General features: G+C 46.1%; 1 long non-coding RNA gene across 1 annotated transcript; it reads left to right on the forward strand.

Annotated features, from left to right (window-relative positions):
• The first annotated feature begins 2899 nt into the window (after positions 1-2899).
• Positions 2900-11758, forward strand: LOC144129468 (uncharacterized). The gene is made up of 3 exons (XR_013313920.1): positions 2900-2942; positions 11019-11060; positions 11538-11758. It is a non-coding gene; the product is annotated as an uncharacterized LOC144129468 (long non-coding RNA).
• Positions 11759-16853: the final 5095 nt, after the last annotated feature.

A 16853-nucleotide genomic window follows, 5' to 3' on the forward strand; every position in this document is an offset into this window, starting at 1 on the left:
AGTTCCAATAACCTGGCTGCTAGACCAATTGAATAAATTCAACTCCCAACACTGCACCGAACTATACCAAACTATTATAGTAACAAAGTGAAGAACTCGTCTATTTGAAGTTCTGACATCGCTCTTGCTGTCACCAGTCCACGGGGTCCCGTCTGCCTCGTGCCACCCTGAGGGCTCCTAATCCCGCGTCCCCATCACTCGGCTGTCAGCTGTCAATGCCCAACAGCACTGCCCGCTTGGGTGGACGAGGGCTGTGCGCAGTGTTTAGAAGTCATGGGCTTGAACCCCAGCAGCAAGATGTGCTTGGCTGTTTCAACTAGAAAAGTATTTTAGTACTATACTTTTTGCAGACGAACACAAAGAAAGGTATGACAGGACGGGAGTTGCCTAGAAAACTAATTCAGCGCTACACTTTTTCCAGAGCAGCACGCAGACGGCAGTGACAGGGCAGGCGGTCTCTGGAAAAGTAATTCAGCGCTACACTTTTTCTACAGAAGCACATGGACAACCATGACAGGACGGGTGCTGTTTCTAGAAAAGTAATCCAGCGCTTCACTTCTTTCAGCGGAGCACTCTGACAGGCATAACGGGACGGGCGCCCGTCCTGTCATATCTACCTCCGCGCTCGTATAAAAAGTGTAGCGCCGAGTTCTTGTTCGAAAAAGAAAGAGCATCACCAATTAGTCCCAGAGCGTGTGTTGCCTATTCTTTAGCTTTCCGTTAAATTGCATTGTGCCTTAAAAATGACTACGCAACTAATTTGTGAGGGAACAACACATATAAAACAAATATTTCCCTTTGCTTTCCTCAGGTTCAACGACTCTTTTCGCCTTTGCCATGAACGCTAAGCAATTAAGCTTTCGTGAAACTGCCGAACATCACTCGGCAAACATTTCGTGCTTAACCGTTCAGCGTACTGCGACATTGTCAGTGATTTTTTTACTCAGTGAAGAAAGTGTAGAGCAGCATTTCCAGGGTGAAATTAGTCGGTGTCGTCCATCGTGCGTCGCAAAGAAAACCTGCGGGCTTTTTGCTGATCACAGCAATTTATATCCAAGACATGGGGTGGACACTGTCTCGAATGCAGCAATTGTCACCTGTGCCGGGATTAATATTAGGCTTTGGCATGGGCGGTGTAATAATCTTATGGGACCAGAAGGAGGAGGTCCACTATATAGTTGTTCTCGTCACTACACTTAAGAAGACTGTGAAATGTGTTGTGGCATTGCATTTGTTTTCAAATCGTTTCGTACTTTGAAAACAAAAATCAGAAATATCGTGGTAAGGATTTCTCGTGAGAATTTAGACCACAATACGTGCATTGCTACGCAAAATGCTTTTCTTCTAGCAGTAGCTCCACAATACTACACAGGCACATATGACCACAATGCAATCACAGTCTATCTTATAAAAACAATAGAAACAAGTGTTGGAATGGACTTTCAGACCCACCTTTCGATTCCAAACTGCTGTTCGGAATTGTTTCATTGCGGTGACAAGGTCTATGCATTAGGCTCTTGGACGAATGCACACACCCCTCCTGCAGTCATTCATTGACCAGAAAGAGAAAAAAATAAATTGAGAAAGGAGACCCAATGGCGAATACCAGCTGGGGCACAAAAAACAAAGGAAAAACAAGTTCATTAAATATAACTTCTGACCTTTAACAGATGTTCCAGTGCATCAATTGAGAAAAGACAATACCGCCTGCTATTAAGGAAAGAAAACTATGAACAGCGGTTCAAAAGCATTAACCCCTTTACAATAGAGCAGCAGCATCGAAATGCAATGGCATATGTGAGCAGATACATGATAAAAAATACCCACGTAACACAGCTCCTCTCTAAATGAGCTGTGAAAATTATAATCACGATATCGAGAAATGCGCTTGCGTTGGTGACAACATTTAATGCACTACAGGCGTAACAGTACAGACGAGAAAGTGTCGACTTTGCTTATGGCCAGAAACGCATTTGCTCTTTTTGGAAGGGCGAAATAAGGGCACAGCTGTTCACATAAAGAAGCGCACCGTCTACTTGGTGCTTTGAAATACAGTGACTTTATACCAACTCACATGACTTTCAATTTTAACCCAAAACGCATATTACTCCGAAACCTTGACATGTTCTGAAATATTCAGCCCAACTCGGCAACACACTATGACATTCAGATACAAAGCCGTGTGCGCTGCGGTCTGGCTCTGCTATCAAAGCTCTGGTTTCAAGGGAATGCTTTCTGTGTTTCGGGCGGTACCGAAATGCCAGACGTGTATTTTTTAGATGTGAGCGCTTTTCTATTAACTGTACTTTTATTATTGCCTTCTCATTTGCTTCAGACATTTGCATCTAGCTGCACATGTTTTCATTGTTTTCTTTCTCCATCACAGCAAATACATTCACTGTTTGGTCCCGTAAGGTATTACGAAGGACTATCCTCATAATTCAGAGCGCCAATGTGGGGTGCTCCCTCTTAACCTGATATTCTTAGTGTGTACGTGTCGTTGTGTACGTGTCGTGCAAGACAGGTAGAGTTTCGCTGTCCAAACCACAATGCATTCAGCGCGGTCTCGTCTAAGAAAATCATCTTTCGTTTTAACATCGGGGCTAAAAGACTGGCAAAGTCGACAACGGGCGCCAAGCCGCCAAAGCAAACACAACTGCGACTGCTGTGCATGCAGCCCATGCACTGTCTCACTCCGCGCACGCCCTGTAGCCACTCCGTAGAGTGTTCCTCCGCGAAATAACAAAGTTCGACGAAAGGTAGCATGCTTTTTGCGATTTTAGACAGATGAACTGAGTCTCATGTTTGGGCTATGCATACAATGTTTAAACGCGATAGTGTGAAAGGCACCGTTCACCAAAAATTCCGGTGTCGGAGTAGAGAGCGCAAAATCACGGACATGGCTCTGTCAAGTGATACCGAGAGAGCAACCAAGGAAGCAGGTGGGCCACCTAGGCCACTTGACCTCGCGGCGTCATCATAACTTGCCTACCAGATAGTGAGAAAACGGCCCACTGGGGCAGGTAGCAGTTGAATTAATGATTTTGGCCGCACGGGAAGAGCAACATCAGCCGCACATGGCTTACCGCTGGAAGTACCTGCGATCGCAGGGCAGTGGCGCATCGTTTAACCGCTACACCACTGCGCGAAGAGCGGTATGAGGGCTCCCAGGGACCTGTAGATATAAAGTAGAGAATTTAGACCTTCTGCAGACATGGCAATTAACCCATATTGCTACCGCATGATACCCTTAAGGCGGAACTTGAGTGTCCCTCCAATTTTTGTTATGGGGGTTCGTACTTTCATGCGGACATTCCAACGCTCATCGCCTAATTCACATATACATCTGCTGTTGCGGAACAGTTCTTGGTTCTAAACGCAAACTATACACTGATCGCTGCCTTCTCGTGCAGGACCTGTTCGGATTTTTTTTCCGTAAATTTGGGGAATTTTCTTAGTTATGTCCTTTTTGTGTGTGTGACTTGTTACTTTGCTACTGCGTCTGAATCAAATACACGGGGCGTTTCAGCGGCTTTGTTTAACAAAACCTTCCGTATTCACGCTACAATTCTGTAAATAATCAGATATTCTGTCGCAATGCTCTTAGAGTTGCAGAAGCATCGCTATTTTTAAAGCTTTTCTATATTCGAGTGCTACTTTGACTGCCCCTCCTGCTGTATCAAACCAAAGTTTAGACATAAAGTCCATTTTTCTCGTCCATGGCCCCATTCTCGGATACCTCCGGCGACCAGCATCCCGGACGTCCTCGGTAAGGCCGAATATAAGCTTGTAAGCTCTCCGGCGCGAGCAGCCAGGAACGCTGAGCGCGCTGTCAAGCCAGGAGCGAAATGCTTTATGGCCGCAGCTCTTTAAACCGCGAAAGCAGCCAGGCAATCCGAGCGCTGTGCCCAACTCGCAGGACTGGAGAGGGCGAAGCCCGGCGACGTGCAATGCAGCCAAAGAACATCGCCGCTATCCACTGAATGAGTGCTTAAGCCGTTCTAGAACATGTGACGTCCTTTCATGCAATGTATTACCTTCTTAGACCCTCTCTCGGTGGCGTCACAAGCTGCAAACATAATTTCATACGCTTCATACTGCCAAAATTTAAGCTCACGAAGTGGGCCGGCATACAGAAGCATTTCCTGGCTCCGTGGTGATCAGCTTCTCAAAATGTGGAAATATATATGGCGTTTCCGCCAAGACTGAGAGGAAATGTTTTATAATAGGAGTTTTAAGATATAACGATATCTTTTGCGACATATTAGAACTAGTGACGGCAAACGTTAAAAATCACGTGCATCAAGTTATCTATAAATTGGTTAACAAAATTTGAATATTTCACGTTTAAAGTCTCCCACTTGGGCGCTTGGCAGTAATTATAAGTTTATGGCAAGCCGTTGGGTAAAGATATGCCTGTCTTAGAATCTTCATATCGCGAGCGGACTTGGCGCTTTGCCGTATCTAGTTCTCACCATCCCGCTCGCTTTTCCTTAACCGTACCGATGTGGAGCGCGCTCGCGAAACCCCGTAACTCGCACAAGTCGTTCGGCTCTGGGCACCTCACTTGACCTTCTTTGTCACTTCGGCGCCGCTGCTCGTTACTCCAGCACGCATGACCAACCAGCAGGCCAACCAGATTTGATAAATTTCATCACCTTCACTTGAGTTAGGATGTCATCAACATGAATTTGTTGTTTAATGCAGGAAGCTTTTTGTTTGTCTGCTAATGTTGCGTTGAAGGTGGCAGAAATTCAGGTGGGCCGATGAGATTGGGAAGTTTAGATTAGTAGATTAGGACAATGTCAATCTGGAAGAAATGATCGAGGCTTTATCTTCCAGTGAACGTAGTTTAGCTGGTGATAATGATGCTACTATTACAGTTAACCTTTCTATAGCGCGTTGCTCTGTTTATAAGAAAAACACAAAAACCTGCAATCACCACCACGTTTCATTAAACATTATTCGCGTGCTAACGACGCATGTATAATTGAACATATGGAAACCTGCTTTCTAGATTTCAATGGTACTGATGCCTCCGCACTATGGGACTGGTTTACAAAAAAAACTGATTTTTATTGCATCAAAACTTTTGTACCAACAGATACAGAAAGGGAAGCAAGGAAACTTCGTGGCGGGCACGAATAATAATTCAACTACGGCAAAAATTAAAGCGGCACATGAAGACGCACGCAAAGCCTACTGAGCTAAGAGATTTGCTGGACAAGCTAGGACCTACCATACGTGGTGCGAAATATTTTTTTTAACACATCATTCAGAACTGCACTAAAAATGAGCTAGGTAAGTTTCTCCAGTGTTTCAGTAGTGAATAAAAAAAGCTGTGTCTAAAGTTTCGGTTCAGAACACTATCGTCTGTTAAAAGAGGGCTATTCCTCAGCATTTTAATAGTTATTTGCAAAGCGTATATTCTGCTTTGGAAAATATAGCCCATGGTATTATCCTTCTGGAGTCCTTTTTATTCCTTATCCTGGTGTCTTTTCTATTTTGCGGAACCTAAAAGCCAAAAACGTCACAAGTTCCAGACAATATTCTATATATGTTCCTGCGTCGCTATGCCGAAACTCTGGCTAAATTCCTTGTGATTATTTTTCATGCTTATTTACTGACAGAGAGATTAAGTGACGATTGCAGAACAGCCCGAATTGTTCCCATTTACAATTTGCACTTGCAGAACTACCGTCCCATATCACTGACATCATCGTGCTCCAAGCTAGTAAAACATAATTTCACACCGTATAATTAATTTTTAGAAAGAAATTTCGTTCTAAGTAAATTTCAACACGGGTTCAGAAAGGGCTTCTCGACGGTAACGCAATTCATTACAGTGATGAATTTATTTGTCTTGTGTATAGATAACAAGAATAAAATTGCTGCAAATATTTTCTCATTTCAGTTAAGCTTTCGACAAAGTTGCTCGTGAAAAAATAATTCTATAAACGAAAGAAGTTAGAATTTCTGGTATTTTCATAACATGGAATGCTGCATACTTAAACAACCGAAGTCAGTTGGTTGAAGTGGTTTGTCAACGTTCGGAATATCCTCCAGTTTCATGAGGTGTGCCACTGGGAAGTGTACTGGGCCTTCTCCTTTTTCTTTCATATGCCGATGAAATTTTCCAAGTGGTTAGCCCACCTGTGTGCATTCGATTGTTCGCCCACGATTGTGTTTTATTCAGAGAAGTTGCGAATAGGGATGACCAGAATGACCTGAACATCGCTGCGAACAATGTTTTGAACTTCTGCGACCAATGGAGCATAGTTTTGAATGCAACAAAAGTGTGTATCTTCTTATAACGCGGAAAAACACACACATAGCTACACATATAAATCAGATTCGCTGCCTCTTGAGCAAGTATCTAACTATAAATACTCTTATCCATGGAAAAACAGCGCGCAAAAAACACAAGGACGGAACAAACACGACGACACGAGCGCTGACTTTCAACTGGTGATTTATTACGCACGTGTGTACATATACTATCACCGCCAAATACTAAACAGAACAAAAAAATATCCAAAAAACACGGCGTCATCACTGAGCACGTTAAATCTACCTTGCTGCAAATGCATGCTCCAAACAGGTGATTTCGTGGTTAGCCAATGATAATGAGGGCTTGCTAATGCATGCTGCACCCCCCTTGTCAATATGATATGCCTCTACTAGTTCCCTTACTATCTGATCTTTATGTTTGAAGATTACGGATGTCTGATGAAGCAATGGGGCGCACGTGTGCTTAGGTTGCCTGCCGTGCAGCGCCAAATTCGAACTGGCTGCCCTGTCCAAAGAATTGTAATGCTCCCTCGGCCGTTCATTAAGACATCGCCCAGTCTGGCCAACATACCACGCACCGCATGAAAGAGGGATCTTGTATACTACACCTTCGACGCACTCAACCCTCCTCTCTGCGTGTGCTGTGGTACAACCACCACCAATCGTCCTTCCTAGTAGGGACTCTCGCTTCCGCTGCACAGCTCGGCAAATGTTGCTTAATTTTCTGCGAGACGAAAATACAACATCAACTAGAAATTTTCGCCCCACTTTCTTGAGACGGTGTGACAATGCATGGACATAAGGGATGACAGCAATCTTCCGGCGATTCGTGACCTCATCTTACTGAGGAGCACGCTTATGCTCCGATTTGATTTTGGCCATCAGCCTTTCGCATAACCTTCCGATAATTGCCTCAGGAAAACCAGCGTCCTTAAGCCTAGAAATCTTGCCTTGCACACCTTCCTCTCTTGTGTTCGCGCCGCCCTCAACAAGTTGTGTGTCCATATTATTGAGGAAGGTGTGCAAGGCCAGATTTCTAGGCTTAAGGATGCTGGTTTTCCTGATGCAACTATCGGAAGGTGATGAGAAAGGCTGATGGCCAAAATCAAATCGGAGCATAAGCGTGCTCCTCAGGAAAATGAGGTCACGAATCGCCGGAAGATTGCTGTCATCCCTTATGTCCATGCATTATCACACCGTCTGAAGAAAGTGGGGCGAAAATTTCTAGTTGATGTTGTATTTTCGTCTCGCAGAAAATTAAGCAACATTTGCCGAGCTGTGCAGCGGAAGCGAGAGTCCCTACTACGAAGGACGATTGGTGGTGGTTGTACCACAGCACACGCAGAGAGGAGGGTTGAGTGCGTCGAAGGTGTAGTATACAAGATCCCTCTTTCATGCGGTGCGTGGTATGTTGGCCAGACTGGGCGATGTCTTAATGAACGGCCGAGGGAGCATTACAATTCTTTGGACAGGGCAGCCAGTTCGAATTTGGCGCTGCACTGCAGGCAACCTAAGCACACGTGCGCCCCATTGCTTCATCAGACATCCGTCATCTTCAAACATAAAGATAAGATAGTAAGGGAACTAGTAGAGGCATATCATATTGACAAGGGGGGTGCAGCATGCATTAGCAAGCCCTCATTATCATTGGCTAACCACGAAATCACCTGTTTGGAGCATGCATTTGCAGCAAGGTAGATTTAATGTGTTCAGTGATGACGCAGTGTTTCTTGAATATTTTTTGTTCTGTGTAGTGTTTGGCGGGAATAGTATATGTACACACGTGCGTAATGAATCACCAGTTGAAAGTCAGCGCTCGTGTCGTCGTGTTTGTTCCGTCCTTGTGTTTTTTCCGCGCTGTTTTACCATGGATAACAGTAACCAACTTGCTCAGCTTTCCGTACTTATAAATACTCATGTGTTACTTTAACGAGCAATTTATCATGAAACTTCCATATGAACAATATTTGCTTCTCTGCGTTTCAAAAATTGTGCTGCGTATGACAAACTGAAAAATGCCCTCATAACACAAAGCTACTTTGTTATTTCTCTATAATACGATAAAACTTCAATGTGCGTTCAAGTATGACACACCTTGAATAAATATAATGTAAAATATCTGGGAAAACACAGAAAAGAGATGTTACGTTTATCTTTAAGAAATATGCAAGGACTGATTCCTCCTTTCCACTTTAATTGAAATTAAGAAGATTGAACGACTTGAGCTTCGAAGAAAAAAGTTCGGGATAGTTTTCGTTCTCTCTTATTAGATAACAAACTCAGTCTGGACACCTCATTATACATGACGTCGTTACCCGCTAGACAAACTTGGCGTTACCAGCCTAGTTCTCTAGCCGCTATGTGCGCTAAGACAGACACTTAGAAATTGCTATTTTTCCCGCGCAAAATAACTGATTGGAACCCACTAACCTAACTGTTGCCGCGTGGGCTCGAACCGCCAAATGCTGTTATTGCCATTTTTGTAATGCTGATTCTTTGTAATTTCGCTGACCTTTACGCCCACCCTGCTTCGACTAGTCTCCGCAGGATATTTATATAAGAAAATATTTTAACACAACTTTTTTATTAGCATGTAAGTGGCGGCCGCATTATTTATTATCTATAGAGCTTTAAGCATAATTAATAAACAAAGACGATAGTAATTTTCTTTTCCTGCAAAACGTTTATTGAGAGTATATCACAAAGATCAATCATTCGTGCACAGTAAGTGATGCATTGGAGAGTTGCTTATTGCTCCACTCATTTCCGTAAGTCTAACAATTGACTCATTCCGAGATCTGAACCTGAAGAGCTGAATGAAGCGATTGTTTATTGAGGAGATAAGCGAATATATAGACTAGGTTCAAGTGGACAGGAAAGAACTGATACACAAGCACACACATGCAGTCAAATATGGAGACAAGCCGGTAAACATAAACCTGAACTCAAACACACATACAGCCGAAGCATAAAATAGAGCGAAAGAATCAAAGCTATCATTCATGGTAAATCTAACTGCTTTCGCCCAACTGTCATAACAGATGTCTGATCGTCCTATCATCGATTCGCTTCACTGATCGATTGAAAGAAAAACATTACCTCGAAACACTTTTTAGATTCATGTAATCCTGTTACACTTTTCTAGGTTTCAAAATGTGCACCTTCTATACCTGCGTCGTCGGAATTGCAATTTTTCTGCAGAAGCTGTCCTGTAGGAACCTCAGTCTCTACTAGAAAAGTCTTATTTCTACTCGCACAAATTTGCTCTTGGCTGAGGATATTCGTCAGTCACATATGCTTTAGTTTCGTGCTTGAACCTAAGAGACGCTTGAAGTAGTGCGTGTTGTAATGGCCAGGTCACTCGAGAGAACAGAGCGGAAACCTAGCGCTAGCATCGACGAAAGAAAGCCATATCTGAATCTGAAGAGCAGAATAAAGCGATTGTCTATTGAGGAGGTAAGCGCAACATAGGCTCGGTTCAAGTGGATAGGAAAGAACTCATGCACAGGCACACACAAACAGACAAATATGATGATAAGCAAGTAAACATAAAACGGAACTGAAACACGATAAAACGGAACGCACTTGTCGCTAAGAGCAGAAATTCTTTACTCTACCTGGGCTATATCTCATCAACGCAGGTTTGTAGAATCTCCCCAGTGCAGTCAATTCGTTCCTGATGCGAAGAGCGAAAAACTGCATTTGCGAATGTGTTAAGCAACTACCTTGCTTGCAAACTCTTTACGAACTTCAAGCGGGTAGCAAGGCTTGCGAAAGCATGTTAACTGTTAAATACATCAATTAGAAACGCCAACAGTGAAGAGTTTCAGGCTAGTAAGGAAATAGTGAAATTATATCTTTCATAATACGCGCCTTCTTAACTTATCACGTTGCTTGTAGTTTTGGTACATGTTCCAGCCTTATCTAATCCGGATGTATGATAAGATGATCAGTGTTCAGCTGGCAGCGTTCACAATCTCCTTATTTTATATTTTCATGGAGCCTAACACTGGATAAACGAGCGTAGCTCAAATACGTCTGTTTCATTCTTGTCGTTCAGTAAATTTTGGAGTCGTTTATGGGTTCCAATTTCTTACATTTTCAGAAATGTTGTTCCATTTTCTAAAAGACTTATGGCCGCAGCAACTGAGTATAAGGAGTCTAGCACTAACTCATCCAAAACCAAAGAACAGTTTACAGCATGTATGTTGTTGTCGGCTTTTGCCTCGGTTATCTTTTAGACGTATATGCGGTTCATTTCATGATAATATTACATCATTCAATAGGCGCTCTTTGTGTACGCGTACCAGTCTAATGACTTAACTACGATATCGGCAATAAACCATTCACATACATTTACACATGGCGGCTTTTGCGGATGCCTTCGTTTACTCATTGTGCATATTTGCTATACGCGCCCGCCCGAGCGGCACAAGCTGTGCCGAAAAATTGTTTAATCCGCCGGGGGGTGCTAACAAAGGAACTCAGAATAGAAGCAATGCAGGAATGGTATGTCAAGAGCCCACTTCCTGTAACAGCATCTTTAATGTAAGAACCCCCCTTTGGCATCACTGCGTCGGCCGTCTAGCCTTAGACTACAGTCGTTCACGAGGGTCTGCGCGGAAGGGGCTTTCCCGGTGCACTGCCGTCCGCCGACGAGCGGCGAAGGGCGCGGAGGCACGTGTGCGTGCTGGGCGCTATTTAAGCGCGCCTGCTCCGTTAACTAGAGCAGACAGCTTTTTATCCTCCAGCCTTCCGCAGAGCAGCAGGTGAGCAGCGGCCGTTGAGTGCGCGACACTATTCCTTCGCACCGATGAGCCACGGGTCTTGAAAGCCTTGAGCTGCGTTTTAGCGCGTTTAGCCTTGTTTATTCTTCTCGTTAAATGACTGACTGGAAGAGAGCATTCCAAAGTCTGCTATTGTGGTCCGGGGAAGTCATTCTGTTTGATATGTATTTTTCTGTCTTTTTATTCTGCGCATCTGCACTTTGGTGTGTAAAAAATGGAGCGGTGAATATCCTACGAACGGAAATATTAGACGAAATTGAAAACAATAAACTATGTAATCATAGGAATTTGGTACACTGAACGGCATGAACAATCAGCGCAAGGAAACAAGGATGCAGCAGTCAGACCATTGCGCAACATTGTTGATACAAAGGCATAATACCAACTTATAAGCGCGTTTTCAGTATGTGAAGCGTGATGATGCTGTCCCCTGATTTCCTTTCTTCTTCCAATCCGCAGAGCCAAGCCAAGCAGCCGTGATGAACAGCAAGTCCCTCCTGGTCATCCTCGTGGTGCTGGCCGCCCTGTGTGGTCTGGCCGCCGCCCAGTACGGCTTCGGTGGAGGCTTCGGACGAGGCTTCGGAGGAGGATTCGGCAGCGGACTCGGAGGCTACGGTGGATACGGCCATGGTTTCTTCGGTTGAACGTGAATTAAATTATTTATTTTACCAACCGACATCATAAGCGCATTTTTACTGATAATGGGCTTTAAGCTTTGGCCCAGGTTTGCATTCGAATTACACGTCCAAATATTTTTATGCCCCTTTTTACGCATATTTTATGCGTCCAGATCTTACGCTTCCAAACAATAGTTCGTTTATTCGCCTAAAAATATTTTTCTATCTGATGTAACAGAACATAAATACCATTGCCTGCTGGTAACTAAGAACCTCAAATGGAATCAGGACATTCATAAAATTACCAGTAAGGCCTCTCGTAAAATGTTTTTTCTCCGAATTGCCTTAAAACTGTCGACATGCCCGTTCGCTTACTAGCATATAACACAATAATGCGCCCAGCACTATAGTATGCAGCATTTATTTGGGATCCATTTATGCAAAATAACTTACAAATGCTCCAACGGGTGCCGAGGAAAGCGGTTCGCTTAATTTACAAGAACTCCTCAGGCAATTCAGTAGCAGAACTTCTTAAAATGAGCCAACTTTCCTGCGAATTCAGACCTTAATTGAGTTTCCCGACTTAAATTCATGTCCAAGCTTGTAAATGGAAATCACAATGCTAACCTCTTTGATATAAATACATTTTATTCTGGATATGTCACAAGCCGTGAACATCAACTAACAATGAATTCATTCCGAACAAGAAACAATTGTTTCAAATAGTCGTTTCTCTAAGGACCATTAGTGAGTGAAATAGTTTACCCAATATCGAAGTTAGCCTTCCTTGTCTTCATTTCTTTCCAATCTCTGTTGATTTTGTTACAAGCTCCAATATGCCTTTTCAATTAAGCGACGTTTTATAGAATAACGGCGGTGTTTGTATTGTAATTTAAGCAATGCACTTTCATTTCACTTTTTTTTGTTGCCGGCGTTTATGTACTGATGTGTAGTATTCACACCATGCTAATTTCCTTTTGTGGATTGCAGTATCTGTAAATAAAAATAAAAATAATACTGAGTATCGACTTCATCGCAAAGACACACAAGCGGACATTGACACCCCTCTTGTAGAGCGTTGCAATGTATAAAAACGACTATTGATAGCTGTGACTTTATTCAGCCAAAGGTTGCTGTGACGTTCCTTGTGTGTGCTACGAGGTTCCGCGTTCGACGGCGCGGCGTAGACGGAGCCCCCAGTGGCGGCGAAAGCACAACCGGACCCCCTTTCATGTTTCTACTGTATATGGCTGCAAGCAACTTGAGTGAGATTGCTTTTGGGCCTGCCGCCGTGGACCGTACGGAGACGACCCAGATCACAGCGGCATCATCAATTACCGAGCCATACTCGTTGAGAGTGACGATCAGAACGAAGGGGTTTAAGCCCAACCGGACCCCCTTTCCATAGTGTCGGCACGAGACGAACGCCGCCGCCGCCGCCGCGGGGAGACGGGCGTTATCTTCCCCAATTGCCGTGGCGGTTCCAGGGGGGCCTCGTTTCGGCAGGCCTGGCCCCGTGGCAAGACTGCGGGCATCATCAATCAACCCTTCCGAGCACATCCCAGGACAAGGGACCACTTTCCCGGCCTTTTAGTGACCTCGCGTTCCGGCCTTGAGGGGCGAGTGTCATTTGATGGAGAACGGAGGCCGGTGACCCGCGGGAACCGACAGCGGGCCAGAGCGCGCCTTACCACAGCCGACGCTATGCGCTACCTCGAAGACAACCTTCTTTCCCTCGGACTCAACACGTGAGGGGGGGGGGCGAGATGTGTTTGTGCGCCCAAGTGAAAGCCCTAGGCCCCCCCCACTTCGGCGTGGGCGTCCTCACCCTAGGGAGTGTGAGGAGAAGAGGATATAAAAATCGACAAGCAGGACGGAAGAAGGACGCTCAGGACGACATCGTTCGCCAAGGGGGCCTTCAGCGCCGAAGCCCGACGGCGTGCAGCTTCTGCCAGCAACCGTTCGAGATCAACTCCGGAGCCCCTCCATCGTCCCCATGAAGTCGTCGGCACGTAAGCTCGGACGCCCCAGCCTCTGATGTATAATCTTAATCATGTGTAATTATTGAATATATCTGTTTGTTTAAACTGAGCCATACGGTGTCTCTTTGCCTCTCCGTCCCGTGTGGACCTGCGCATTATGGGGGGTCATCACACTGCTGTCAGAAGTGGGGTGTCAAAAGCAAATGTCCTCTGAATGCTGCGACATTCATGACTTCAAAATTGTAATCAAAAGGGAATCACGGGACTGATTGTGGGACTTTTACCCCCATTTGAGAGGCTTGAGGCACCGGAGGGCTTGAGTGAAAAAAAAATATGTCTATATCTGAGGGAGCTCCCACTCCACAGCCGTCACTCGGAGCAAGCATGCTGGCATTAGGAAGCGTAAATCCGACGTTTACAGGAGATAAGACAGGGGTTCCAATCTGCGATTTCTTTTCCATGCTAGAAGAGATTGGGAAAATGGGGGGATGGTCCGATGCTCAAATGCTGGGAATGGCGAGGTGTAAGATGGCAGGAGCTGCTCATGATTTTGCATGGCGAGACGAAAAATTAAAATCCACAAAATCATTTGCGGAACTTAAGAAGCTCGCGTTTGAGCATTTCGACACTGAACCACGTCACGTGCGGGTACAGAGGTTCCGTGACGCCGGACAGATGGTAGGGGAGGACGCGCGAACGTTTGCGTCGCGGCTTCAGCGCCTAGCACGCGATACGTTAAGCAGGGAGGAGGAAAGGGACCAGCTAAGGAAGAAATACGCGGAGGATCTACTTAAAGAGGAAATGACAGCTTTGTTCGTGGCTGGTCTGCAAGACCCCGTGCGCCGGTTCGTGCTCTCGCGCAAGCCGAGCAATTTCGACCAAGCCGTGGCGGCCGCATTGGATGAGGAACGAAATGAGGCGTTAACGACAGCCGCAGCGAGAGTACGCGTCATAGAGAGAGCGGTGCTCAACCCTGAGGTTGCTCTCTTGACAGAGCGGTTAGATCACTTAGAACAGCTGCTATCTCAGCAGGTGGAACGCCAGGTTGAAGCGCGCGCTCAACAGCGCCCATTCGCGGGAAACCGGAGACCGCCACAAAGCTACAGGCGCGGTATGCGAGATTTTGAAGAAATCGTATGCTTCGCTTGCCAGGGTCGCGGACACATCGCCAGGTTCTGCCAAAACGTGCGCCGTGGGGAGCCACAAAGAGAAGCAGGCGAGACACGCCCTAAGCAAGCCTACAGCGGGGCTCCAGATACCGAGACAAAAAACCAGATAGTCCTCCCCAGCCTGAGGAGCGTGGGGAGGGAGCAGTGGATGATGAGGTGGTGGTAGTTTGTGTGGCCGACGACGCATGCCCTATTGTGCGTTGCAAGTTAAATGGTTGTTGCATGGAATTGTTGATAGATACGGGGTCAAAGGTGACATTGCTTAAGGAGAGCAGTTTTAACACGCTTCGAAGGAAGGGGGACCGCGAGGTGTTGGAAGCGTCTGGTGGTATGGCAACCAAATTTGTAGGCATAACGGGGGATCCTCTTGGCATAAGTGGACTCTACCGGTTACACTTCTCTCTCGGTGGAATTGCATTGGAGCACCCCTGCTACGTATGCCCGGACACGGTGTCTCTGCCAAACGGAGTGTCAGGTATATAAGGGCAGGATTTTTTGCGAAAAGGGAAGGTAGTAGTATCATTCTCTGAGGAAGAGGTTAATGCGGGCGGCTCAAAAGTTCCGTTTTTGAACAGGAGAGCGGCTGAGATTCGCATTACCGATAATGACACCCGTCGAACAGTGGGATCATTGGAGAAGGTATATTCGCGGGTTGCCGTCAGTCTGGTCGATGAGGCGGTCGTCCTTCCTTGGTCGGAGCACATTTTGTACGCGTTTGTGCCTTCAGATGTAGAGAGCGGCGCCGTGGGAGTGCTTGAGCCGGTCGACTCTCTCAGCAATGGCCTGAAGGCAGCCGCGTGCCTCGTGACAGTTAATGACGCCCACAGAGTGCCCCTACGGGTGGTTAACTGTAGCCAGCAGCCACTGAGCCTTCCCAAGAACAAAACATTGGCTTTCTTCACCTCTGCGATAGAGAAACGTGAGCCCACCGATACGGTACTCGCAACTGTAGAGCATGCTAGTCCTTCGGCTGCTCCAAAGGTGTCGTTCGATCTTTCTCACGTAAAATCCAGAGAGAGGGAGGCTCTGGCTGGTTTGCTGAACGACTACTCGGACGTATTCGCCGCGTCCAACCTGGATTTGGGCTGCTGTGGCGTTATAAAGCACAGGATAGAAACCGGCACTTCATCGCCCGTTTACCAGCCTGCGTACAGGATTCCTTACTCCCAACGTGAGGAGATGGAGCGGCAGGTGCAGGACCTGATTGATCGCGGCATTGTCGAACACTCAAAGTCACCCTGGGGAGCACCAGCACTATTGGTGGAAAAGCCAGATGGCTCGTATCGATTGGTAGTGGACTACCGCAAACTAAATGCCATGACTCGCATCGATCCATACCCCATCCCCAATATACAGGAGACGCTTTCTCAGCTGGGCTCTGCCTGGTACTTCACGGTAGTGGACATGGCGGCGGGATTCTGGCAGATATCAATGGATCCGGCAGATGCCGAGAAAACGGCATTCAACACGCCCTCAGGGCACTATGAATGGAAAAGAATGCCGATGGGTCTGGCCAACAGCCCTGCTGTCTGGCAGAGAACCGCTGATGTTATCCTGGCAGGTCTCCTGGGGAGGCTGTGCTTCGTGTATATGGATGACATAATCATATACAGTGACAGTTTTGAGAACCATTGGCGCGATATTGAGCAGGTTTTGGTGCGACGAAGAGGAGCGGGTCTCAAGCTGAAGCCCTCTAAGTGCCAATTCCTCAAAAACGAGGTGAAATACCTCGGGCACGTTGTTTCAGCTGACGGCGTGCGACCGGACCCTGAGAAACTAAGGTGTGTCTCGATTTTCCATCCCCGACTAGCGTCCGCCAGGTCCGGCAGTTTCTCGGCCTGATCGGTTACTACCGAAGGCACATAGAGGAGTTCGCCAAGCTCGCTAAGCCGCTCACCGCCTTAACAGCCAAAAATGTCGCCTTTCGCTGGGACGAAAACGCGGAGAATGCTTTTGGGGCCCTGACAAGGAAGCTAATGAGTGCACCGCTGTTGCGCCACCCGGATT

The sequence above is a fragment of the Amblyomma americanum genome, chromosome 4, assembly GCF_052857255.1.
Source record: "Amblyomma americanum isolate KBUSLIRL-KWMA chromosome 4, ASM5285725v1, whole genome shotgun sequence".
Classification (NCBI taxonomy): domain Eukaryota; kingdom Metazoa; phylum Arthropoda; class Arachnida; order Ixodida; family Ixodidae; genus Amblyomma; species Amblyomma americanum.